This window comes from Microcaecilia unicolor, chromosome 5, assembly GCF_901765095.1.
Source record: "Microcaecilia unicolor chromosome 5, aMicUni1.1, whole genome shotgun sequence".
In the NCBI taxonomy this organism is placed as follows: domain Eukaryota; kingdom Metazoa; phylum Chordata; class Amphibia; order Gymnophiona; family Siphonopidae; genus Microcaecilia; species Microcaecilia unicolor.
In genome coordinates this window covers 221850213-221874992 of record NC_044035.1, presented here as the reverse complement: position 1 = coordinate 221874992, position 24780 = coordinate 221850213, and the positions used below count along the sequence as shown (strand labels likewise).

The window sequence follows — 24780 nt, the reverse complement described above, 5'->3', positions numbered from 1 at the left end:
ACGGTTCTGAAGTGTGGGAGTTCACCATGACCTGATAGGACCTTGAAGTCAAGAAACCCTTGAACCAATGCAAAACTGGCCCTCCTATACCGAAAGAATCCAGTAGATGGAGCAGGAGTTCGTGATCCACCATATCAAAAGCACTAGACATGTCAAATTGTAGTAGAAGAATCTTCCGTCCAACCGATAGTTCTCGTCTAAAGTTAGATAAGAGAGTGACCAGGACTGTCTCCGTGCTGTAATGAACTCGAAATCCTGATTGCGAATGGTGGAGGATATCAAAATTAGTCAAAAACTCGTTGAGCTGAACATTGACCAGACTTTCCATCAGTTTGATAACTAGAGGTATCGAAGCCACTGGACGATAGTTGGAGATGACATCTGGCTTGATCTTAGGATTCTTTGGGATTGGGGTGAGAAGGATGTTTCCATGGCCTGACGGGAAAAAAACCTGCGTTTAACATATAATTGAGGTAACAAGTCAATTCTTCAATGTAACATTTTGGTGCAACTTTTAGGAGGTGGGTTGGACATACATCTAATCTGCAGCTTTTATTTGTGAATTTACGTAAAGCCATAGTCACCTTGTCAGGCAACAGGCGATTGATTTGATCCAATAGCGGTCAGCCGGGCAAGCGCCCAATGGCACGACCAGGGATGCCAGGAAGTCGTCCACCTTAGAGAGGTTACTGACGGTTGAAGACCGCAGGGTAAGGATTTTCTCCTTGAAGTAAGATCCTAGTTGTATAGCTGAAGGAGGACTAACACTGGAGCATTCTAACTTGCGAGTATCTAGAAAGGTGTTTAGTAGCTGGTATATCTGTCGGATGTCCCGGCCTGCCACCTGCATCTTAGATGAAAAGTAGGTGCGCTTTGCAGATCGGATAGCATATTTATACTTGCGATGACTACTTTTCCAGGCCTCCCAAGCCAGATCGGTTTTGCATTTTCGCCAAGTTCTTTCCGTACGTCGTACCTCACATTTCAAAGCTCTCAGTTCTGTTGAGAACCAAGGTGATAATCTACGATTGTACGAGGATTTAAGACGCACGGGTGCAATTGTATTCAATACTGTTTTGCAAGTGTGGTCCCAATCGGAGAGATAATTGGGCGAGGATGGTTGCAGATCCAAACCATGACTGTAGAGAGATCTCCAGAACAAGCTGGGGTCGATGACGCCTCTGGTGTAATATTGGTGAGACTGACGAGGTCGGAGGGGACTTGAGGTTTGCCAATGCAGGGTGAACTGCAATTTAAAGTGATCCGACCAGGCCGTTTCCAGCCAGTCAATATCATGAACAGAAAAGTTACGATCTTCTAAAAATTTAAATGAGAGGAAGTCCAGTGAATGGCCTTTACAGTGAGTTGGACCTGAGATAGGACATTCAAGATCACAAAGGTGGAGAAAATCCAGGAACTGGGATACATCTGGAGAGGTGGTATTATCCAAATGGAGGTTAAGATCGCCCAAGAAAAGTGTATTCGAGTTATTCATGCAGACATTAGAGATGAAATCCAGAAGCACAGATTGACTGCTTGACCAGGAAATTGGTGGTCTATAAATCAGCACACAGGCTAGCTGGCCATGAAGGGAGGAGTGATGAACATTGACAGCAGCGACTTCCAGCAACGAGGAGGTCAAAACCGAAATTGTATCTACTATGAGGTAGGAGCGGTAAATGAGCGCTAACCCGCCCCCTCGCTTGTCTTTTCTGTCCCAGTGGATGATTTTGTAGCCTGCAGGGCAGAGATCTAATACAATGGGGTCTTTAGGTGTTCTTATCCAGGTTTCTGTGATGAACAACATATCTAGAGCGTCGGAGGAGATCCAGTCAGATATCATTTCAGGATTGCTCACTACTGATCTCGCATTTACATAGCCCACATGTAAAGATTGGAATTGCACTTGTTTCGCTTGCACAATGGGAACCGTTGAGTAATGATATTGCTTGTGAGGATGGGACTTAGAGGCAACAGAGACAGATAGTTGATCAGCATGTGACGAGTTGCAAGATGGTGTGCGGGATGAGAGCTTCCTATGTCCAGTGATGATGGGAATGTGACCATAAGAGGATTCAGTAGCAGTTAGGACGGAGTGCAACAGGGCTGACAGGTAGAGAATTTGAGTTATGGAGGACGAGAACATGATTATGCCAGGAGGTGGCAGGAGATGAGATTGTAATCTAGTTAGTCTAATTGTAATCTTGCTAGTGAAGAAGGGGAATCCATTTGTAACAGGCTAATCTTGGCAGATTAAATAAAGCCCGGAGCATTCTCCACAGATCTGCAGTTAGGGCAAACAGGAGGAAGGGAGATGCAACAGCTGATTAGTTGCAAGACGTCCAGTGCCGAAACAGGCTCCTCCTTCTTCAAGCAAAACAGGCAGCTTAGAATCAAGGTGGGGCTACTCCTCTTCTAGAGCCACTAAAAGCGGCAACATCGCTCCGTATCGACAGCAGATTTTGAGAAAAGATGGCGAATTCTGTGGGAGACCGTTAAATGGCGGCCTTAATGCTGTTTCTAACACGACGTCTGCACCACCGACCTCAACGAACGAAACCGCTTGTTCAACCTGCAGCAGGGAGGATAACAGCTGATCGACAACAGCGGCAGTGAGCGGAACTGCTCTCTAGCGACGGGATTATAAGAGCGATCAGCTGAGAGGAGAAGACAGGTATCACGGGGAGACCCGTTGTGTTAATGTCAAGCTTGTTAGAAAAATTAATGAAAATTGGAGAGCAGTCAGTGCATCAGCGGGGTCCAGGGAAGGCTGTCAAAATCGAGACTAGCAGGAAAAGTCAATAGGTTTTGGGAGAAGCAGTGAAGGTATACGGAGCTGTAGTTATTGAGTCCGTTAGTTGGCAGCCATCTTGGAATACTACCCTAAGTCCCATCTTTGCCCTGTCCAACAATTGGAGTTCATAGGAGCCCTGCTCGATACTCAGATGGTTAGAGCCTACCTTCCGGAGACGAAAGCGTACACACTTGTTGAACTCGCTTCTGTAGTTCGAGCTTCTCAGCAGGTCTCAGCTCTGCAGATGTTGAGATTCCACAGTGTATGTTACACCCATGACACATTTTCACATGAGATGAGCTCAATGGACCCTGGCTTCTCAGTGGTGTCAAGCCACGGGGAGCCTGGAGGATGTCATCCAAGTGTTCCCGGAGCTTATACGCTCCCTTCAGTTGTGGACAATTCAATCAATTTTGACTCTGGGACTTCCATTCCAAATTCCTCAGCCACAAAAGGTGATAACAGTGGATGCACCTTTCCTGGAATGGGGGGCTCATGTAGATGGGCATCACACCCAAGGTGTTTGGTCCACCCAGGAAACAAATTTTCAAATCAATCTCTTGGAGCTCTGAACGATCTGGAACGCTCTAAAGGCTTTCAGATCAAAACAGACAATCAGGTTGCAGTGTATCACACCAACAAGCAGGGAAGCACCGGATCACGCCCTCTGTGTCAGGAGGGCATCCAGATGTGGCATTGGGCTCGCCACCATGGCATGTTCCTTCGAGCCACGTATCTGGCGAGCAATAACAATACCGTGGCTGACAGACTGAGCAGGATAATGCAACCACACGAGTGGTCTCTCAATATGGGCATAGCCTGCAAGATCTTCTGAGCATGGGGCACCCCCTCGGTAGATATTTTTACCACTCAGATCAATCACAAAGACCCTCAGTTCTGTTCCAGGCTTCAGGCCCACAACAGACTAGCGTTGGATGTCTTTCTCCTCAATTGAGGGACAGGTCTTCTGTATGCATTTCCTCCTATACCTCTAGTGGGGTAAATTTTGTTGAAACTCAAGCAAGACCATGGAGCCATAATTCTGATTGTGCCGTACTGGCCACGGCAGTTATGGTTCCCTCTACGTCTGGAGTTATCCTCAGAAGAACCGTGGAGATTGGAGTGTTTTCCAACCCTCATCATGCAGAACGAGTGATCTCTTCTACATCTCATCCTCCAGTCTCTGGATCTCACAGCTTGGATGTTGAGAACCTAGAATTTGCTTCTTTGGGTCTTTCGGGGGGGGGGTGTCTTCCTGGTTTTGCTGGCTTCTAGGAAAGACTCCACTAAGAGGTGTAATTCTTTCAAATGGAGGAGGTTTGCCATCTGATGTGAGAGCAAGGCCCTAGATTTTCTTTCTTGCCCTACACAGACCCTGCTTGAATACCTTCTTCACCTATCCGAGTCTGGTCGCAAGACCAACTCCGTAAGGGTTCACCTTAGTGCAATTAGTGCTTATCATTAGCGTGTAGAAGGTAAGCCTATCTCTGGACAGCCTCTAGTTGTTTGTTTGCCTGCCTTGGAGGTTTGCGTTTGTCAGAGCCCCATGTCAGACCTCCACCCGTGTCATGGGATCTTAAACGTTTTTCTCACCCAGCTGATGACAGCTCCTTTTGAGCTACTGAATTCCCGTCATCTGAAGTACTTAACCTGAAAGGTCATTTTCATGGTGGCTGTTCAGCGCATAGAGTCAGTGAGCTTCAGGCCTTAGTGACTGATTTCACCTGATACTAAGTTTCATCACAACAGAGTAGTCCTCTGCACGTGTCATGAACTGTCACGGAGTCCGGAGTAGTGAGCCCTTGGGCCACTGCCAGTGACCGGCAGCAGCAGGTGAACTACCCAAACAGGAAGCGAGGCTGAACACAGACAGGCTGGAATAAGCAGGACTGGAACAACTGGATTCTGGAACGGGCTTGGCTGGAACCGGATGCTAGAACTGGATTCTGGAATGGGCTTGGCTTGGTTTGACTGGAACCGGATTCTGGAATGGGCTTGGCTGGAACCGGATTCTGGATTCTCAAACAGGATTCAGGATTCTCAAACAGGCTTGGCTGGAATGGAAGCTGAAAGTAGACAGGGTTGGAACAAACAGTGGAGGAACTGAAGCTGAAGACAAACAGGGCAGACACAAGCAGGATTAGAACAAGCAGGGTTGGAGTAGAAGTTGAAGACTGGCAAGACAAGAACTAGCAGGGCTGGAACTGCAACAAACACACACAGACGAAAACTCATCTGAAGACCTCTGTTGCAAAGGCAAGCCTGAAAGTTCCTAGGTGCTTAATAAAGGCAATTACAGATGAGGTCACTAGTAAGAGTGAGGCTTGGCAGCAAAAACACCAGAGCACGGCTTGGCTGCAAGAGCACCAAAGTGAGGCTTGGCTGCAGGAACCTCAAAGCAAGTCTTGAATGCTGGAACATCAGAATAGGACACCATCGGGAAACACACCATTTCTAACTGGATTCTCACAATCCCTCTGACCTCCCCTTGGAGTTATGTCCTTTCTTGTTTTTACTGTTTTGCTGTAGTATAAAACTGAGACCGCATTTTTGCGGCAGGTGGGAATGAAGCTATACCTAAGTTCCGGACTGCACGATTCAGGTCAGTGTCACCTGCTGTCCTCGGAGAATACCTTGTACAGGAAAGTATCTTTGCTTTGCCAGCAGCCCCCTCCCCCCTGCAAGCCCAGAAGAATATTCAAAGTTGCCCTGAGGAGCTTTGATCTGATTTGAGTGAAATAGGACTGGAAGACCTGAATGTGTATACCCTAGAGGAAAGAAGGGAAGAGGAGATATGATACACATGTTTAAATATTTGAAATATATTAATATAGAAACAAATCTCTTCCAGAGAAGGGGAAACGGTAAAACTAGAGGACATGAATTGAGGTTGCGGGGTGGTAGACTTAGGAGTAATGTCGGGAACTTCTTTTTCACAGCGAGGGTGGTCAAAGCCTGGCATGCTGTCCTGAGAGAGGTGGTAGAGACAAAAGTGGTGACGAAATTCAAAATGGCGTGAGATGAAGACAGAGGATCTCTAATTAGAAAATGGATAATATAAAAAAAAAAACCCTAAACTTAGATGGTGATGCTGGCTGTGATGAATTAGGGCCTGTGCCAGGCACACTTGTACGGTCTGTGTCCCATATATGGCAATCCGGTTTAGGATAGGCTGGAAAGGGCTTTGACAGCAACTTCAATGGCTGGAATCTGAGGCCAGTGCTAGGCTGATTTTTACGGTCTGTTTCCTGCAGATGACAAGATGGATAGACCGGAGTGGGCTTCAACATCAACTCCAGCAGTTGGAACAAAAGGACAGGGCTGGGTGGACTTCTCTGTCTATGTCCCAAAAAAGCTGAAGAAGACCACGATCAAGTATGTTACATCTCATTCCTTGTTGATTTAATCATGAATTGATAATGAGTGTGACTTGCAGACCGGGTGGACTGTTCAGGTCTTTATCTGCTGTCACTTACTACATTACTAGTTGTAGCAGCTGAGGGGAAGCTGGAAGAATATGAAGAAGAAGGTGAGGGTAATACAGCAGTGTCTCTCTGATCTGGAGAAAGTTAGTGAGTATATTCTTCTAAAAATTGAAGACATGGAGAATTGCTCCAGGAGGAAAAATCACTTTCCTGCTCCAAAGAGTTCATATCCACCTTGGACATGTCCTGTGTGGAAATTACTGAAAATCTCGTGTTTTGATTTTTTTGTAAAGGGTGGGTATGGAGAAGGGTGATTGCCTGATTTTGAGACTGAAAGTGCTCATCGATGTACGTAAAGATATAGACCCAAGGATCTTACAGTATGTTTTCTGCACAATCCAGATAAAGAGCGAGTTTTGCTAGCAGGAGGGCTGGCTGGCCAGGTCAAATAGGTGAACAATTCCCAAGTAGTTGTAAATGAAGGCTTATATAGCCAGATCCCAGCCCTTAGTTGGTTCCCATTGAGCTGGACGTGCAAAAGTGCATTTTCATAGGTGAGGTTTAATCTAAGGCTTGTTTTGGGTTCCAGTAGGATTTAGCAGCATACTGTTCGTGGGTTTTGAAACGTCACCAAAACATTAAGGTTTGTGCTCGGCTCATAACTGTTAGCCAAGAAAAGGTTGGGTCATGATCTTGCATTCAGTTATCGTGGTAAACGAAAAATGCAAAGGCTTTGACGCTTTAAGGATGGTGGCAAGTGATCCCTAAGTTGTTTAGGGATGTGAGCGGTCCACACGAACGAACGATCATTAGGCTACCCAACAAACATCGCACGTTCCACAGGGAGGGCGGTACCATCGTGACAAAGAGGGGCGGGGCTTCTATAAGCGAGGACGCGATACCTGACGTCAGGCACGCATTGTTTCTTTAAGAGGCAGGTCCGTGCGAGAGGGTGGTTATGTGTGTGGTTGGGGAGGGTGGGGGGAGGAATGGAGAAAGAGAGAGAGAAGGCGGGGGGAAATAGCGCTGGTCGAGCCGGAAAGGGGGAGGAGTGAGAAGACAATGGAGCTTGTGTGTGGTTGTGAGGGGTTGGAGCCGCTGCTGGGAGTCGCGGTCGCACGCTACCGGGTGTGATCGACGCTGGAGAGAGTTCGGGCCTGTACCCTGCGGTGAGCGCTGGGTAGATTGGTGGCCGGGTTTCGATCTTCGCTGAAGGGGAACAGTGCCCGGCCTTCCCAGGGAAACTTTCCAGGGCAGAGTTGGGAAGGGGAGGCAGGCAGGAAAATCTTGTGGCCAGAAAATTGGGACGGGGAGAAAGAAGAGTAGTGAACCGGAGGGACCTGAGAGAAGAAACAGAACGACAGGGAGATCTGGGGACAGAGAGGGATTGGGAGATGAGGCGCTGGAGAGTGAGACTCCGCATTCCATAAGAAAAGCTCCGATTCATGGTTTAGTACTGAGGTACTGCTTAAGTTGGCCATCCAGAATGTAGAAGAGAGAAGTTGAGAGGGAGCAGTAGTGCATCCTTATCTTGGATATGGAGTCCTGCTTGCGAGAGAGCTCTGATTCTGATTGAGTATGAGGGAGGTCACGGACGGTTCTGGGGAAAAAGCATGTATGTATATATATATATATATGGGGGGGGGGGGGGAGTGGTTACCCTAATCCTGCTTGTGAGGGTTGTGGCAGTGCATGTGCCTGATTCAGGATTTGAAGCAATGCAATTTTTGCACACGTACTACATTTGTGATTTTTAATTGTTACTGCTTCTGTGCTCTTTTCACGTATTTGAGATGTTTTGTGTACATCCAGGTTAACAAAAAAGCTATATGGGGTACTGTCTGTCTTCAGTAATAGTAACAATACTTTCTAATGAGCTCTCAGGCGCTGCTCTTCCATAGGTCAAACAAAATGAGAAGTGATGTGTGGTATTCACTACCACACACAACACACACAAGCAGCTGCAACTATCTCTGTGGCCCAGTTCTTGATGGTTTGACTCTTACCTCAGAGTTGAAATTGTTCATCAAGAATAAGCAAGAGTGACTGTTATTGCTCAGGCCAATTTTGCTATGTTAATTCCAAACAAGTTTAGTATGATCATAACAATTGCTATATTGGTTCACACCAAAGGTCTACGTAACATCTTTTTCTGACAGTGGCCAATCCAGGTCACAAATACCTGGCAGGATCCCAAAAGTAGCAAGATTCTATGCTACTTATTCACAGGGATAAACAGTGGCTTTCACCAGATCTGTTTAATGGGTTTTGGAGTTCACTTCCAGAAATTTGTCCAAATCTTCCGTTAAACCCAACTATGCTAACTGCTTTTATCACATCTTATGGTTTAATAGCATGTTTCCTAGTTCTTATAATTTTTGAAAAATAAACAATTTCTGTTTGTCCATTCCACTCAGGATTTTATAGATCTCTATCATACCTCGGTTGTCTCTTCTTCCAGGGGAGTAGCCTAAAGGTTAGTGTAGTGGTCTGAGAACCAGGGGAACCGGGCTCAATTACAACGGCAGCTCCTTGTGACTCTGAGCTAGTCATTTAACCCTCCATTGCCCTAGGTAAAAAATAAGTACCTGTATATAATATGTAAACTGCTTTGATTGTAACCACAGAAAAGCAATTTCTTTATTAGGATTTATGTACTGCCAGGAATTCACTCAAGGTGATGTACAGTAAGAATAAATCAAGCGTGAGCATAGACAATTACAGCAGTAAAAATATTCAAATAACAATACAAAGTATGGCATAGTATACTAACAATGTCAACACAATACGTAGTAGAACATGTTAATTGATATTGTAGGGTATAACAACTATTTTCACTGGCTTTACTTGCTCCTTAGAAAATATTGGTATACAAAACTAGTAAGTAAAGTCACGTTTGCTAAAAATAAAAAATACAAGGAGGAAAAAGGACTTCAATGGCATAGGTCACATCTGAAACAAGGCTTGGACTAATGACCTGCCCTACTTCATCAGCCCTGAAAAAAACTGTATATTTGAGTCCATAATTCTTTAATTTTTTAAAATTTTTTGTCATATTTCAGTATTAAAGTCCAAATACAATCAAATTTTCCCAGGTACTTGTCTGGAACGAATGCTGCAATGCTCTACAGCATGACTGTTTCACCTCGGATTCATCAGGAGCGTTATAATCACGCAGCACATTCAGTACCCTACAAAACATATTTAGCAAATTATCCAAAACATGTCTACTTGACTGCGCTCTTAGGATTATAACATTTATAATGACATCAAAAAAAATATATTTTGCTGATATTTCTTACCTCGCCACTCTATATTCGGTCTTGAGAGTATAAACTTCCAAAATGGCGCCTAAACTTTAAAAGGATGCCTAGAGTTATCAGCCAATCAGATGATATCCTCTCTGATTGGTCCAAAGAAAACTAAACGCTGAGGGGTCCAAAAGCGATCCATTTTCCAACCCTTAAATAATAATAGTGTTAAAGAGACGGCAGCAATTGTATTAAAAAAAAAAGGCTTGCCACTCAATGGTTATAGTTAAACCATCCTGTTGAAGAGTTTTCAACCTGTTTATCCAATATTCTCTTTGTATTAATTCCCCCCCCCCCCCCCCCCCCCCCGTCTCCTCCTCTTATGGATTCCTGGATTGGCTAATAACTCTAGGTGTCCTTTTAAAGTTTAGGCACCATTTTGGAAGTTTATACTCTCATGATCAAGTATACTGAGTGGTGGGGTAAGAAATATCAGCAAGATACATTTTTAATGTCATTATAAATGTTATAATCCTAAGCTTGCAGTCAAGTAGACGCTTTTGGATAATTTGCTAAATATGTTTTGTAGGGTACTGAATGTGCTGCATGATTATAACGCTTCTGATGAAGCAGGAGTGAAACAGTCATGCTGTAGAGCATTGCAGCATTTGTTCCAGATAAGTACCTGGGAGAATTTGATTATATTTGGACTTTAATATTGAAATTAGACAAAAAAATGTTAAAATTCAAGAATTATGGACTCAGATATATAGGAGGTATTTTTAGGACTGATGAAGAAGTAGGGCAGTTCATTAGTCCAATCCTTGTTTCAGACGTGACCTATGAAGTCCTTTTTCCTCCTTGTAGTTTTTATTTTTAGCAAATGTGACGTTACTTGCTAGTTTTCTACAGTGTAGGGTGTAAGCAAAGATGGAATCTATAGATAGGTAAGAGAGTAAGACGAGTTAGAAAGTAAGTTGACTAATTTAAAGAAAGTTGCACATGAGGTCAGAGAGATGGTTAACATATAGATAGGTAAGAGAGTAAGAGGAGTTAGAAAATAAGGTGACTAATTTAAAGAAAGGTACACGTGAGATCAGAGAATAGTTAAATATGATGATCACAGGTAGGGTAGGATTGGACATGGCCTTCTGCAGTATGTCCCATCCCCTTTCCAGACTGAAGAGTTCCAGCCTCCCTAGTTTCCTTTATTTTGTTGCCCTCTTTTAATACCTCTTCTAATTCTGTTACCTCTCTTTGGAGGTGCAGCGACCAGAATTGCTCATAGTATTCAAGTTGCAGTCGCACCATGGAACGATAGAGGCTTTTTTTTTGTTGTTGTTGCTCTTTATTCTCGTTCTAATAATTGCTAACACCTTTTCACTGTACTCCTGGAGGAATTTGTAAGGCTAGTCGAGTCACTGTACTAGATATCCATTCACAAAATTTCCAAAAACTAGCTGCTTTGCATTTCTGGTAACTAGTATTATAAGGTTGCCCATAGATTGAGTTTTAAAGCACTGACAAAAACTTTATTCTAAATTGAGTGAGTGGGTTTCTTATTTCACTGATGTGCTTTAAAAGGAGCCTTATGATTGGCTGTTGGTTCAGTCTAGTTTTGTAGAAGCAGCAAGGAGGAGGAAAGCAATTCTGGTAGATTAACCCAACTAAAAACAGAAAACTTATTTCAAAAAGATGTTAACATCAAACACATACCCAGAGGAAAAAGCAATGACTTAAAAATACAATGTGATGTGAGCTGCATCTACATATGCTGGGAGTTGACAATAATAAATCTTTATAATAAGAATGAAAGCACTGATCAGAAGACAAGTTAAGTTACAGGCTAAGACAAAGCACATATAATAGCCATAAATATTTTTTTCTTTTCCTTTAGGAGAAACAATACCACACAAAAAAAAAAATCACATACCTTGCTAGATAAGGTATATTTAATATCATGGCATCTTTGGGCTTTAAGGTATGGATGCAAGCTTTTTGATCTGTTTATATTCTTGGTTCAGAAATATATCAACAGGATAGTAAACACTGTCAAAACCAATAAAAAAAAAAAGCTATGTATAATGTTTACTTAGTTAACTACTAGTGACCCCTACATCACTATATATAACAGCATTAAAAAAAAGAAACCTCAAAGCTCCAGGATGAAAGTATATATCACATTTACCATCCATAGTGGAGACCCAGTGTTATAACAGGTTTCAGCCTGAAAAAAAAAACACTGGGAAAAAAAAACTCCCTGGTTTACTTATACCTTTTCTTTATGTAATGTTATATCTATAGTACCATGTCTCTTACCATCTGAAATTAAACAAGGAAAAGATGAAATTCCATGGTAACTTGTGTGGAGACCCCACAACAGTGCCAAAATTGATGGTAGATGGAAATAAATACATTTTAGCTAAGCAAATAAAAATCATGATGATAATCCTAGAGAATGCATTAATTTGAGTCGCAAAAGATAATGTTTTAACTAAAAGAAGTTTTTGAATGTTGCAGAAACTGAAGCAGACAATTCAGATTAGTAGTTCAATCCCTAATTTTATCTCAGACTATTGTAACATATGTGGGTTGTAGGGAAGCCATAGTTTAAAAAAAACAAAAACTTCCGAAGTGCTTTGGATTTCTGCAGCCCGGTGATTGTTCGGCATCCAAATATGACAAGATACACTGCTATTTGTTAAGTTACGTTGGCTTCCAATAGAAGCTAGGTCTTGTGTAACCTTAATATTATTTATTTCCAAAAGATGTAAAGCAAATATAAGCAGTTCTGTATAGGCTTAAAAACGTTATTTCAGGAGTATGTTTTAAATAAGCCTTTATTAGAGAAGGTTATAATTATAAGTCTAAGAATACCTAGTACTTGATGTAAAACTGCATTGAACTTCATTTAGGTATATGTGGGCTACAAATCTCTAATAAAATAAGGGATATACAGTTGATGCCCCTGAGTTTTGCCCTATAAGAGGACAGTGTCTTCATAGAGAAAACCCCCCTAAAAAATGAGTCCCTCAAAAAGTCTTAGAACACAGTAAAACAAACACATGGCACAGAGGAGTAGCTTAATGAAAAGGAATGGGACAGTGCAATAAGCAAATCTGTGAAAAGGCAACAAATCACTTGAACAAATTAAACCAAAAACAAAAGTCCAATATCTTGCAGCCAAATAATTGCTCTTACTGACATTTGGTCATTTTGCTGTTATGCAGTTACTGTGGTGTAAATTGTGTATGTCAGACTTTACCTGTTGTGCACCACGTTGGGTAAATCTCTTCATAAAGATGCTTATTAAAAATAAGTCCCCTTCAACTTGTATCTATATTTGTTGCTTAAAATATTTCATGGTATGCAGAATACCATGCTTTGCTGTAAGTAACAGTGCATGCTGTATGACTGAAATGCCCTTCTGAAAAGTGGTTAAAGTGTGGTTCCCTCCTATCCCAACCGTTTGGCAACCAAAAGAATAATGGTCTCCTAAAAACTCAGTAGCCACTTCTTTTAATTACTTTGGCTCCTTGCACCCCATGGAAAATGCTTGGGTGTAGTTAGCACCAGCTAGCTTCTAAAAACACTGAGATTCCCTTTTATACTTGGAGCGTTCATACCTCACATCACACTTGTGCTGGTGGGTTTTGTCTGCTGTAGCAAATATAAGAAGTTAACTTGTTGCTTTATATTGGAGTGGAGGAGTGGCCTAGTGGTTAGGGTGGTGGACTTCGGTCCTGGGGAACTGAGTTTGATTCCCACTTCAGGCTCCTTGTGACTCTGGGCAAGTCACTTAACCCTCCATTGCCCCAGGTACAAATAAGTACCTGTATACAATATGTAAAATGCATTGAGCCTGCCATGAGTGGGAAAACGCGGGGTACAAATGTAACAAAAATAAAATAAATAAACTGATACATTGCAGTTTTCATAGTTGTATTATATAACTTAGTAATTTTATTCTGTACCCACTTTGGCCTATCAGTAAAGTGGAAAGTGAAGTAATCCTCTTGGTTCCCTTTTCACTTTAAAAAGATGCTAAGGAAAATGTCAGTCTACAATTCTAACATTTGCCAGTTCTAATATGACTACAAATGCATATATGAAAAAGGTATGTGGAGGACAACTAAATCATATGCATTACATTTTCCTATATGAGATGAGGTTAAGCTGTGTTCAGGATCACTTGGCCTAGGTGGCACCTTAACCTAGGGACCAAGGAGAACTTTAAACATGAAAGAGAAGCATGTTTTATATTTTGTTTAAAAGTCATGTTTACATTTCTAGCAGGTCACCTTTTTATTTTCTCCATAGCCCCAGTAGCTCAGATAATGAGTTTGTGACGAATGGGTGTTAATAGGAACCTTCTGGTTAAGCTGTGGAATGACAGCCTTTTTAATTTAGTCTGGGAGGACCCTGGTTATGGAGTCTGTATAAAGTTGTTATGTTTTGGTGGTATTTTATGATCTTAATTGTGTATGTTTGGTTGTATTCTGCTATGAACAGTGGAATGAGCAGAATATAAATTTAAATGTCTTGTGGTAAAATCATGTGTATATATTCATTCTGACTAAAACCACCTCTGTTTTGGAGGCCTCAGGGGCTACTTCAGTCAGTGCTTCTCGAGCTTACGCGTTGACCCAATAGCCACTGAGGTTTTGAGGATATCTACAAAGGGCCAAATTCTATAAATGGTGCCAAAAAACCCCACATGGTTACCGTGATTCTATACACTATTCCTAAAGTTAGGTGTATGGAATATGCCTACGTGCTATTCTTGGGACTAAAATTTAGGTAAACCCATTTAGGCCACTTAAAACCACTTCTAAATACCTGTACCTAAATTAGACGCAGATCGGATGTATTCCATAATAGTGCATATAGTTTTTTGAAATGCCTACAACCCGTCCATTCCATGCCTATAGTAGTGCCACTAATTGGTAACCAGTTATCAGCGCTGATTGGCTTGTTAATCAAGTTGTGCATGCGGCCAAATTAGCACACACAACAAGGTGCAATATAAAGATTTTAGGGGAAAGAGTGTACATTATCCCTGAGATTCTATGTATCGCACTGAGATTTCTGCATGGAAATCGAAGCATATTCCATAACAATGTGCATAACTTAGTTAAGCTAATCAGTGCCGATAATTGGATGTTAAGCAATTATCAGCACTAATTGACATTAGAAGTTACATGCACTGATCGCTAAGCATATTCTGTAACATGGTGCATGTAAATTCTAAGTCATATAGTTGAAAAGTGGGCGTGGGTATGGAATGGACAGGTCGAGGGCGTTTCTAAAATCTATGCACTCGCTATGTGCCAAACTTAGGTGTCTGGATTTGTACCAGGCTTTAGTTCACATAACTGACTGTGACTAAATTTAGTTGCATTGACTGGCGCTCAATGAGGCTTATTTTCAAAGCACTTAGCCTCCCAAAGTTCCATAGAAACATATGGAACTTAGCCTCCCAAAGTGCTTTGAAAATATGCCTCAATGTATTCTATAAACCGTGTGTAATTGACCGTGACTAAATTTAGTCACATTGGCGCTCAATGTATTCTATAAACCACATGTAAATTTAGGCTTAAAGTACGCCTAAGCGCATTTAATTTTGGTGCCAGATTTTTAGGTGTGATATATAAAAATATAGTCCTATGAGTGTGGAGAACATTAAAATTGACTATGAGCCGGTTTTTCCCAGCCCTTGAAGATGGCAATAACTCAGCACGCAGTTGAGCATGGCACTGCTCATAAGAGCTTCAACAGAGAACTTTAAGTGTCTCTAACTGATTTTAAAAAAATCTTTTTTTTAAATACAAATTAATTTGTTGAATTTTGCACATAACTTTCACAAATTGAAGGGGTTAGACTTGCTTGTAATCAGCATTTGCTTAACTTTGCAATTAGTTAACACTTCAGTGAGTACCTTTCTTACTGATTTCTCCCCCGCACTTTATTCATTGTTCAGTATACACAGGTTTTTTTGTATATATTTCTATTGTACATTGGACACCCAGCATATGCGTATCAGTTTTGGGTATTGTAAAAGCCACTGGCTGCAGGTCACTGGGATAGGTTTGGTAGTCACTTGACTTAAAATCTAGTGGTCTGTCTGCTGTCCTTGTAATCTAGATTTGGTGTTAGGATTAGTAGAGGCAAAAATTGAGAACCCTTTTCATAAGTTGTTGAAATATGGAGCCAGTGTGAGAATCAATTTGACAGCTATATGATCAGAGGGTGAAAGGGGCATTAAGGGAGAAAAAGGCCAAAGCAGAAACCATAAATAAATTCTTTGTTTGTTGGTCTTTGAAGACAGTGGCAGGGAGATGCCCATGTCTCAGGCAACTGGTATTTTTAGATTCTGGTACTTAGAGGAACTTAACCAAATTGTTATGAACCTAGAAGATGTATTAAAACAAAAATTTTTTTATTGCATTTTCATATTTATACAACTCCAAAATAGAGAAGATTGAAAAAAGAAAAGAAAATCACAATATTACAGTAAATTTTAATTATGTCATATACAGACATTAAATGAAATGAATTAACAACGCTTTTGTCCATAAAGTTGTATTAAAACAAATTGATTGATTAAATAGTAACAGATCACCAGAACTGGATGGCACTCATTAACTGATTATAAGGATAGACATGGTTTAATGAGGGAGAACCAACATGGAATGAGCAAAGGGAAGTCTTGCCTTTACAGCTATTGGATGTTTTTTTGACGGTATTGATACACGTCAGCCAGCTGACATGTTTAGTTTTTCAGAAAGCTTTTGACAGTCTCTCGTGATGGACTTCTTAGGAAATTAGAGATAGGCTTTACTGTAGAATTTCATTATCTCTGAAATTCATCATTGATTCCGTGTGGGTCTTCATAGTTGGATTGTTTTCTCTCCTTCCTCTGGTACCACCCATCAATGGGATCAAAACATGCTGGCAGTGTCTCTAGTGAGGGAGATCTAACTGTAGTGTTATTCACTAGTTCAGGTGTATTTTTTCTATTTTCATTGTTTGGCATTTTACTAACAGGAAGAGATCTTAATCATTCCTACATTTAGATCTACTTATGGGGCATGGAATAATGTGGGAGTATAAAAGGGGTATTCTCTATTTTCCATCACAAACCTATAAGGGGATATGGACTGTATTATATGAGGAGAGTGTGGCCCTGCTGTTTGATATCCTTCTGTTACTTTTTTCCCTGTAGTTATGGGGTATGGCTGCTAAGAAAATATGTGGAGAAATCTTCAGTTTGTGAGAGGCTTGAGGGAGGAGTCTGTATTACAATGTGTTACTAGGATTCTGAGAGTGTCAGGGCTTTATGTATGGTAGTAGCTGATATAAGATAATACTAGCAATGGTTATAATTTTGCATACTTTTACCATGCATTTAAGGCTAGATTTTTATTGATGACTGAGATTTGGATTGATGAACATAGTTAAGTAACTTTAAATTCCTTACTGTCCCACCAGCCCAGCCCAGAAAGTGTGGGGTTATGCTCACCAACCAGCAGATGAAGAAGCTGTGAGCCCAGACATATATTAGTGACTATATACAGCCACAGCGCCTCAAAATTCTCTGTCTCCAGCAGATGGTAATGAACATATTTCACAGCGTGTGCTACTGATGCAAAAACTCCCGGGCCTGCTTAGAGAACTGGTTAACCTGGTATAGTTTGGGAGACAATGAGGAAAACCACTTCTGCCTAGCTTGAGGTAGTCTGGGGTTGGGTGGTCCCCCCAGTTGGTAAACTATGTAAAAAAAAAAAGTGCCTAGTTTTCCTTATTGTACACAAGGCTTGAAGGAGAAGGTCTAGTTAGCCATGTGGGGGTCCCAGAAAGTGTCAGGAGTGGTGCACAGAGGTCGTAAGAGAGAGTTGGAGCAGTATGGGCAGGGGTTATTTCTGCTGCACTCTCCTCAAGCCATATGGCACTAACCTTTACTTAATGTCAGCATGGCCTGGAGAGGTCTACAGAGGAGTTTTTGTCTCTGTGTGTTGGAGTGAGCAGTAGGGGAATTGTTTGCTGCAGGCTGTTTGCTGAGGCTTCTCTAGTTGCAGCTTGGAGCAGGTCAGATTGGGTGGTGGAGAGCCACGAGCTAGGCTGCACTTGTTCCTGCTCCTTATTCCTCGCGCAGATGTTGGGCATGGCTACTTAAGTGCCTGCAGCGGGCCTTGCACACACAAGTGCAGTCTAGGGGAGTCCTTCAGCCTTAGGACTTCCCTAGCTGAGGAGGCGAAGCACTGCTCATGGTGTGGTAGCAGATGCAATGGCTCCTCTGTTGCCTGCTCAAGTTGTAGAGCACCTTTTCAAAGTGGTGTTGGGTCCAAAAACAAAGGGGGTGGGGTAGCAGGCAGTGGCCAAACGGGCCTTCTCTCAGCACAGGAAGAGTATTTTTTTTAATGTATTTGTTAGATCTGTATCCCACATTTTCTCACCTATTTGCAAGCTCAGTGTGGCTCACATAGTACTATAAAGGCATTAGCCAAGTCCGGTAAAGAGACAATTACAAGGTAATATTGTGGTTGGATAAGGTACATGTGTTTCAGGTACAATGGGGGTTGAGGAGGGGTAAGGTTAGATAAGTGTCCATTACGAGCTTTGGTTTTGCTGTGTTGCAGGGTGTAAGTAATTTATGTTGGGTCGGTAGGGTATGCCTTTTTGAACAGGTTGGTTTTTAGTGATTTCCTGAAGTTTAGGTGGTTGTAGGTTGTTTTCACATCTTTTGGCAATGCGTTCCATAGTTGGGTGCTTATATAGGAAAAGCTGGATGAATAGGTTGCTTTGTGGCCTTTGCATTTTGAGTAGTGTAGGTTTAGGTATCTTATGTGGGCTGCAGCAACAGCGTATGGGGTGTTCTCCCTTGCTGGAGAACTCAGAAATCAATGCGGTTGAGCCTGCTCCTGTTGAGAGAGGTAGCATGGTGGTACAATTTCAGCAGTGCATAAGAGATTTTTCCCCTGAGATTGTCCTGCTCCCTCATAAAGCTTTTATCCTCAATATTGCCAGTGCCTTATACAAAGAGGGCCAGGCTGGCAGCATCTGAGGATGAGTCTCTCGGTCTCCAGGGAGGCTGACTTAGATCTGTGATCTCAGCATCATAGGTAAAGCATAGTCTAGCAGAGCCTCTGGCGGAGGGGGAGTTGGCAAGAGTACTGTTGCAAGTAGATTACTGCAACATTATTTCCTTAGATTGTTCTAAGATTATTCTAAGAAAACTTCAAACAATTCAGAACACGGCTATTTGTCAGATTTATTCTTTATCTAAATCAAATCACATTTCTTCTTTTTTTGTGTGTGTCTTCATTGGCTTTTAGTGGAGGTGAGAGTACTATTTAAGATTTACTATTTTCTTTTTAAAGGTGAGGCACATATCGTCATGTATGACTTCTTAAATTTTACTTTGAGTACAAAAATACAGTAGCTAAAATGTGAGTCCCTTTCAATTTCCAAATCCTAGAGGGAAAAGTCAATTAAATTATTCAATTCTTCTTTTGCTTTTTAGTTTGCAGAATTCTTCCAATATATCTTAGGGATATTTCTGCTTACAGAAAATTTAGAAAGGGTTTAAAAATTTGTTACGTGTTAATGGATTTAGCTGGATAATTTGTTTTTCATTGTAGTGCTATGTTGTAACTCCTGTGAATTTACCCAGTTCTCTTTAACGTACAGTCCATTCTCGCTATTCGCTGGGATTAGGTTCCTAGAAAACAGGGTGAATACCAAAATACAAATACATAACCATTGATCCTATGGGAAAAAGAAGGTTAGGTTCCTGTGCGACCCTGTTACATAGCAAAAATGTACAGTGAACACCATAAGCTCATTTCATGTAGCCTTGTAAAGAACAGCTTACTTATTATATTGTGCATTTATTTTGTACAGTTTTTTGTAAAAGTACAGTATAAACTAGTTTTTGAGGAGGTCACATGTCGCCATTCTGGAGAGAAGACGTTGAAATCACCCTGCTTATTAAACACCGTTGTTTTTTAAAATATATTATCCCTTTAACCCTCCGGTAGATATCTTTGGGTGTTCCCGGTTCCCCAAAAGAATGGTTATTCTGCCCAGTTGGCTCTACTTGCTACAGACATTGCCGCTCTGTTTGTTGGGTAGGGACCATAGGACTCTACATCGGCTTTTTTCCAAATTCTGTTAGGCTTCCAAAAAAAACTAAATTAAAATTTCACCTGCTGTTGGGGGGCTGAGCATGCCAAACATAAAATTATATAATCGGGCTTGTCTCCTTCGTCACTTGCAAGACTTGGTTGTATGGGAAGTTCCGTTTTACCCCTGTGGATATTAAGTGAGCCTTTTATGCCCCCCATTCCTTTTTTTCTTTGTTGTACTGCACCACCTCTCTAATACCTAGACAGTTTTGAGGGGGACTGTGGTTACCCAGATACGAGCGATATGGAGGATATTGGGAGGGGTTTGGGCGAGGATCTCAGAGTAACCGGTCAGCTTCTGCCTAGGGGGAATGTTTCTTTTTATCCAGGGTGAGAGAATTTTATTTTTTGATCTTGGGAAACACCTGGTGGGAGAGACAGGATATCTTTTTGACTATGAAATACTCCAGCGGAGAGTTGGGGGAGCCTGGGTGACCAGGTTCACATACTGTCATTATATAGCTTCATTGGCAGCAGAGCCACTTCACATGCATTTGGGGAGGAAACTGCAGGCCTTTTTTGATGCCATCTGAGAGGGGAACACATAAAGCTTTGCTTCAGCTGACTCCTCCTAAAGATGTAAGAGATATTCGGGAGCACTGGGCTCATGACATAGGGAAAGATCTCACGGGCTGGGATATGTTCATTAATCTTAGGAATACCTCTCCTGGGTCGGTATATCTGGCTACAGGATAGTTATTGTATACTTCTAGGGGCTTATTGTATCCAAATGCAGTTGTATCATGCAGGGGGAGCACTCTCGCCTCAGCGTGAAGTGCATCTCCAAAGGTAGTTCTTATATACATGCTGTTTGGAGGTGTCCTTTGGTGCACAGTTTTTGGAAAGACCTGGTGGAATACTCCTGTGCTAGGTAGAGGGGACATTGGTTCTATCAATCAGGTACTCCTGGATTGAGCAGGGGCTTTTATAGGTTTCTCCGGACAGGCGAGCTTATTTTTAAGAAAGTTCTGCTTGGTTGCACGTTTTCTGCAGTACTGGACCTCTCAGGACCCACCTAACTTTTGGCATTGTAGAAATCAAATTCATCTTCTGGTGGTGTGGGAGGTTCGAGATGCTAGGGGCTCACCTAAATGCAAAAACTGGTATCTATGAATTTGGGACCCCTATCTGCAAACGTTATCCCCTAGGGGGCATAGTATGATTTTGAATACTATGTGAGTAAGCCCCATGTGGGTCTAGGGACCTTTGGAGGCTGTGGGAGGCTGATAATATTTTTTTTTCTACCTTGGACAGTGATGGTGCTATGGAGGTTAAGCTTCCATATAACAGTATGGAGAGGGTGCAAGACACAAACTCTCTCCATACTTATGGTAGTCAGAATGAGGATGCAGCTGAGATTTGCATCTATTAATGGAAGTTTGACCAGCACACCTGGGAGGGGGGAAGTTTTTCTGTATGCTTTCACTGTTTGCATTAATCAAGTTTCAGGAGGGTGGGGATGAAAATTGTAAAAATGTTGATAGGCAATCATTTGTTGTTGTTGCATATATTATGTTTCTTGGTCATCAATAAAAAATGTTAAAAACTAAACAGGTTTTTGGTGTAACAATACTCACAGCGCTATGAATATCTTCCTTGGGGAACACACTTTCATTTACACTTGTACTACACTGCAAATAAGCAAAAATGCCTGTGAATAGCGAGAATGGGTTACACTTTTATCTTCTATGATTAAGCGAATCCGTGAATACCAAACATGCAGATAGTGAACGGACTGTAATCCGCATTGAACCTGAAGTTTTTAGGCCTACGCAGAATAGAAGAATAAATGCTATGCTATGCTTATTCTGTAAGGAGGGGCTACTGTACATGATTTCCCAGGCTTTGAAGGCCCTAATGAATGAGGAGCCTGTAGACCCAAAGGCAGGAACCTCTAGAGACTGTCTTAGAATGCATTCAAAGACAAGGACTTTTCCATTCAAGCCCTTATTTCAGCATAATGGGAGACCCTAGGCCTGAATGCCAGAAGAGCAATGGGAAAGCTCTACACTCTCCTTCTGAGGAGAAGTTGAAGTCCTCAGAGATGGATACCTTGGTTACTGCCGTGACAAAGAACAAAAATTCAAGGATGTAACTACCTTAAAAGATTTGAAGGATCATAAATTGGAGGCTTTGCTTAAGTGGCTTTTGAGGTTGCTGCATTGGACCTACAATTGGCCATTTGTGTGCTTATATCAGGTGGATCCAGTCCACTGAAGTGTGTGGGACAGTGGAACCCAAAGGATGTGGTCCACCTGGAGTATGGGTTAGCATACATGTTGGATGCCTTGTATGACCTCATTAGAACCTTGGTCAGGTCCATGGCTGTCTCATGGCATCAATGCATGGCTCAGCAGATTCTCCTCACAGGGGTAAGATAGTGAATATTGTGGTGAGCTGAGATTCTAGAGGCTCCTGGAAGACAAGTACAAAGCATCCTTGTATTCTTCTAGGAAGTCATGCTTCAAGGAGTCAAGACAGTACCGTTTGGGTGGGACAGGGGCCATGCAGTGCTTGCAGAACTTAGAGCCAGGAGTCTTCCTTTCCTTTCAACCACAGGAAAGGAACCTGTGACAGAAAGCCCCGAGGATCTCAAGAGGATCCCATTGAGACTTTAGGGGTCCATTCCCCCACTGGAATGGACATGAGAACTATCTACATTTGTGGAGAAATGGACCCAGATCAATACCAATCAGTGGGTGCTACAGTAGATGTGGGCAGGAGCAGCTCCAAGGTAGAGTTTTCCTGCCCCTTGCCAATGCTTTTATGGAAATTCAGAGAAGGCTGCAAAATTTGTCGAGCCTCGGTGTGGTTGTATCTGATCTTGGTGGTACTGAGGGAAAGGTCGCTACTCCTTTTACTTTATGCCAAAGGAGGAGGTTTCTTTTTGGCCCATTTTGGATTTGAAGGCAGCGAACAGAGCCCTGTAAGTTCCACACTTCAGGATGGAGACCCTGAAGTCAATCACTGATGATGACCGACCAGAATGTAAAGGTCCTGCTCTTCAGTCACAGGAAAGAACTGAATTCAGTACGTCTGGATGTCTTTCTCCATGAGTGGCTGTTGATGGGTCTTTTCTCTGTGCATTTCCGTTGTGGCTGCCAGTAGGCTGAATCTTGTCATACGTTCAGGTGGAAGAGGGCCTCCATTTACCACAGGGCAGAGTTCTGCTCCCCCCAAAGTTCAGTGTTCATGGAAGACTTCTGCCTCAAGCATGCCCTAAGAAAGAAGGGAGACAAGGACTGTATAAAGGCCAGTGACTTCATGCTTCTGCAAGCGAGGAAGTGTTCCACATCCCTGGCTTATTCGAAGGTCGTGCTTATGTTTAAAGGCTGCTGTGTTGAGTGATCTTTCTCTTTCCCCATACCCCATATTTTTTCTTCTAGAAGGTTTTAAGAAGGAGTTGACAGATTAGCCTTGTCCTGTTTTAGAAGTGGCTTTGGAGAGTTGTCAGCTTAGAGTGCACCCAGATGTGGTGTACGTGTACCGCAATCCCCCAATTTGGGGTGTGGTTCTGTAATAGAATCTCAGGCTACTGTTGTGAGCACTAGCATCTCTGCCTGTTTAGTTGTTGAAGACAATTTCAATGAAGGCTATTAGAAAGACCACTTTCAAAGTGAGATCCATTCCTTTAGCTAGAAGGATCTCAGAACTGCAGACCCTTTTTGATGTGGATCCTAGAAGCAGGGGTGTCTGTTAGAATAGTTAGTTCTTTTTTTCTTCCAAAAGTGGTTTCAGCCTTTTCATATCAATCAGGTGGTCGCCTTATCCTTTCGGGAAGACTGGAGTTTTGAAGTGCATGGATGTCTGTAGAGTGCACCTGTAGTAATTAAAATTAATGAATGAGTTTCACAAGTCAATCACCTTTCTGTTTGGAGGTCAAGAAGGACGAAGTGGCTTCTGAGACAACTATGGCCATTGGATTAAGGATGCTATCACCTTGGTGTGTATACTGAAGTGATGTGAGCCGCTGAAAGGTCTGTGAGTGTATTTGACCAGGGGTGTCTTGGCATTCTTCTCAGTGGAGATCAATAGGGCTGTAACCTGGTCAACATTGCATTCTTTTGTGGAGCATTACAGAATGGCCAGAGAAACTGAGGCTTTTGGAACAGAAAGCCTCTCAGTATTTCTGCCCAGTTTGAGAAGTGCTTTGCTGCATGCTATGCATTCAAGGCTGGTCTGGTGGGATGATAGTTAAGACCAAAAGTTTCCTTCCTTCGGTCCATGCAGAACAAATGCCCACCTTGTATTCTTGTGGCAGCAGCAAGGTTCCTTTTCTTTCCTGAGATTGTATTATTTTGTTCGAGGGGATCTAAAATCCTTTGGGCTCAGTGTACTGGGTGTTCTAATGGGGGACCCAGGGTTCTTCACCATTAGTTTCAGAAGTTAAGGATTTTACTCTGACACAGATTATTGAGTAGCCATGGCTGCACAATAGCTAATATAGGTCTGGACTCCTAGCTTTGCAGTTTGTCTCCATCTTCTGGATAGCAAACATAACCTCACACATTCTGGTCTGGTCTGGATAGATTCAAGGAAAGAAAGATAAGACCAAATTTTTCCTTACATAAGCTCAAGCAAGTTTATGAATCTTCACTGTGAAAATGAAAATAGGGAAGGAGGAGGTGTGACTGTATTGTTCAGAGACATTTGAGTATTGTAAGAGAGTATGTAAAAGTCACAGAAGCAGAATGTCTTACGTAGAAAAGAAACATAGAAAAATGTAGGCAGATAAAGACCTTTTCCTTAGAATGCGCTCCATTTATCTCTACCCTCTGTCACCTTCCACTCAGCTAACTCTTAACCCAGTCGGTCACTTTAGGGCCCATACTGAGGGCACTGAGTTTTTAGGAACTGTGTTAAAGGCTTTGCTATCTAAATATAGCGATCTCCCTCAATCCTACTCTCTGGTCACCCAGTCAAAGAAATTAATTAGATTTGTCCGACAAGACCTGCCTCTAGTGAAACCATGTTACTTTAGGTCCTCTAATCTATTAGATTGCAAAAACTTTTACTATTCTGTTTTAAAAGCGTTTTCATTAATTTACTTACCACAGAAGTCAGATGTACTGGCATATAGTTCCCAAAATCTTCCTTTCTTCTGCTTTTGTGGAGAGGGACCA

The 24780-nt window shown here is 42.1% G+C and overlaps 1 protein-coding gene across 5 annotated transcripts in view; it reads left to right on the top strand.

Moving 5' to 3' along the window:
• The window catches only part of BCL9 (BCL9 transcription coactivator), a 247203-nt gene that overhangs the window by 35100 nt on the left and 187323 nt on the right, over nucleotides 1–24780 (top strand). For 3 of the 5 annotated variants that reach the window (XM_030203808.1, XM_030203802.1, XM_030203803.1), the window contains exon 1: nucleotides 7271–7388. The exons of 1 other annotated variant lie outside the window; for it this stretch is intronic. The gene's annotated coding sequence lies outside the window, so the exon portion shown is untranslated. One more of the 5 variants, XM_030203805.1, reaches the window with a different exon arrangement.